Raw genomic sequence first — 3,319 nt, forward strand, 5'->3', positions numbered from 1 at the left:
AGAAAGCCATTTAAACACAGAGCTACCACTAACTCAATATTATATTTACAGAAGAGAATACAATGGTGTGACCTGAATGATATAGGAGTAAACATAATAAAGGAGGTAGGGAAAAAAGGGAAGAAGGCTTCAAAAGTGTTAATCTTCCTACAGCAGGTAATCAACTGAGATTATCTGAAGAAGTAATTTATAAATACATCAGTATAATTATGATGATGGTAACTTACTTCTAAACAACCTCATAATTTATTTTTAGGCAGAATTTTCTTGAAGAAATAATATATCTTGAAATGAAGTAAACACATTTGAAGTTTGATCATTCTGTTAGTTTCAGTTCATTTTGTTTAATTACTTGAAATTCAAGAAAGATTTTAATATATGATTTTTGTTATACTTAACTTCCCTGTTCTCTTTTATGAAACATTTCTGTCTAAACTTGCAGATAAATAGATGGATGTCTGCAAAGATGGTAACCTAACGATAATGATGGAAACTGTAGTATTTGAAATTTAAAAAAATTATTTTTGTAATTTTCCACTTATTTGAATTCTGATAATTAAATTCTTTTTTAAAAGTGTATTTCTTGGGCCGGCCAAATAGCTCAGCAGATTAAAGTGCCTTCTTAGGCAGATTCAGGGGCCAGGAGTTTGATCCCCAGGCCTGCCCTGCCGGCCTCACCCATGGGACGTGCTGAGACTTCCATTGAGACTGGGCATGGTGGCCCGCACCTGTAATGCCAGCATTTGGGAGGCTGAAAACAAAGAATCGCTAAGAGTCTGAGCTACACAGTGAGACCCTGTACACCCTGTACACCTTGTCCTAAATACAAAAAAAAAATTGTATTTCGTTATAGTAATGAAAAAACAAATATGCTAAAATGTAGTGAATTCTTCCTAGCATAAATACAGACCATCGTTATTTTATTCTTCATACACTTCTTTTAATCCCAAAAAGATATTCAAGAGGGTTTTTACATACCTATTCTAAATTCATGATTATGTTTCTTTTATTGTAATTTAGACATTAGAAAAAGCATGGTATGGTTTTTTTTTTTTTTTTTTTTTTTTTGCTTATATTTTGAATACTGTTGTTGAAATTAGTTTGAGAATCCAATTTACAAAGTAAAAAACATTAGTTTCTTTTGAATATTTTTATAAATGCAATCCACTTAAACAACTAAAATGGCTATATGTATGTTTTAAGGTGTGTATATAAAGACAGATATAATAATAAAAAGTTTCATAATGTCAGACTATATTTGATGGTCTTTCAAAACCAGGATTTTGAAACTAAGTGCCTACCCTTGTATTTTCTTGCTTAGGACATGATTTTTGAATGTCAACATCTGATTTTATAAGAGATAAACTAGAGTAATCCAGCTTTTCCTGTGTAGCTAAGAATAATAATCTAAAATGCACAATGTTGACACAAGTATTAAAGGCACTAGCTTATGCTAGATGATTTAGAGTGAAAAATAAACTATCTGAGCTACCATAGATTTGGAAGAAATTATCAGAGCAATTTTTTTTCATTTATTTGAGAAAAGTTTGGGGAGAAAGTTAGTATGCTGATATATTCCTTAAAATAATTCAAGGAACCTACTTAGTTTTATATGGAAATCCAATATTCACAGAATTTTGCATTATGATGTCAATACTAGGGAAAGTCTTTTTTTTCACTTACAGCAAACTATTGGTTATATAAATATAAATCACTGTTTCCCCTACTTCAGAGAAATATCACTTTCAATGAAAGTTTGTGGCTTATGCCTTTTCATAAATAAAGGAAGATATTTTTCATAAAATTGTATTTGTGAAATGCTTTAACTCCTATTGCACTCTGTCAAAACATGAGCTGGTATTTCTGTTCTAAGAGTTAATGATATTCACAGGGAAATAAAACCTTTGGTATAAGGAAAACTTGGACATTATCCATCCAATGCATCTCCCTACCAGTGCTGGACTTTCCTTCACTACAACTCCTGAAGGGTCATCAATCTTGCTCTGAATTCTTCTATTATAAAGAGTCCTCAACTGCAAAAGGAATGGCACTCTAGACAGCTCTTTATGTAATAAATTTTTCTCTCATTTTGAACCAAAGCCTATTTAGATTAATTTCCTTCCACTTCCATGAAGAGGTTTCACTCTTGAAGACTCTTAATATCGTCTCCTATTCTCTAATGGTCAGTGGACCTATTCAAGGTGGTGTAAACAGCTAAAAATGGTTCCTTAAAGAAAAAGCCAAAATTTCTTCTAGCATCACACACACAACTCGCAGAGCCGTCATGTTAGATGATGAGATGAGCATATGTTAACCAACCTTCCTGCATCTTTGCCTCTCTTGAGTTTCAGCTTCTTCACCATGTTTTTCTGCCTTTGCAACTTTGGAAACTAGTCTCAATTTTGATTGCAAGAAACTGAAAGGGATTTGGGACACCTTCAATAAAAAGAGAAGTATATTGGAGTTCATCAAATTGTCTGTGACTTTCACAAAACTAAAGAAACCGAAGAAAAGCAAAGAGTAAAAACAGATGACAGGACCTTGGCGGCAGGTCCCCAGGCCTCCTCCAGAACACCTCTTTCTCTGTTTTAACTCCAGTGACTCCTAGTTACTGAGATCCTCCAATTCAAAACTCTGCTTTGGGGAGAAGAAGCCACCTGGTTCCTAATTCTATCCTTGGTTAAATTAGTCTGGGCCAGGGCCAGAGTCCTGTACATAGGGACACTATCCTTATAGACTGTGGTCATTCACAAAGAAACAAAAAGAATATGAATAAGACGGACACCCAAAGGTGCTAGGTTCTGAAAGGGAAGTAATGTTCTGAGATATCCATCTACTATTTTTGTTTCTCTTTATATTTTTTCTTTTTACTTGACTTCCATGGAGGCAGGTATCAGAATTGGTAGTCACTGCATTAGAACATCCATGTGATAAGAAAGGCAGAAAGAACCAGGGAACATTTTTAGATATGATTTTCTAAAATCACAAACTCTTAGAAGGACATGGGGAAGTTCTTGAAAGATATAAATAGGAGTGACACTTATGGATTCAAAGATATTTGTGGAGTGGAGAAACAGGAGAGGAGAGTTACCTCTCCACGGCTGTCAGGAAAGGGCGAAGAGAAGCTTGAGGATCCTGGAGGAAGAAGCACCAGGCCCTGCTTCCTTGCATTCTGCCCAGAGAGGCCCCAGGTCATACAACAACGTGTGGTGCATCCAGGCAGCAGAACTCAGAGGGGGAATCAGCAAAAGGTTCCTGTGGACCAAACACAACTTAGACACAAAAGCAATGACTCAGAGAGTCAGGTAGATGGAAACCC

Source organism: Octodon degus, unplaced genomic scaffold (genome assembly GCF_000260255.1).
Source record: "Octodon degus isolate 3935 unplaced genomic scaffold, OctDeg1.0 scaffold00166, whole genome shotgun sequence".
Classification (NCBI taxonomy): domain Eukaryota; kingdom Metazoa; phylum Chordata; class Mammalia; order Rodentia; family Octodontidae; genus Octodon; species Octodon degus.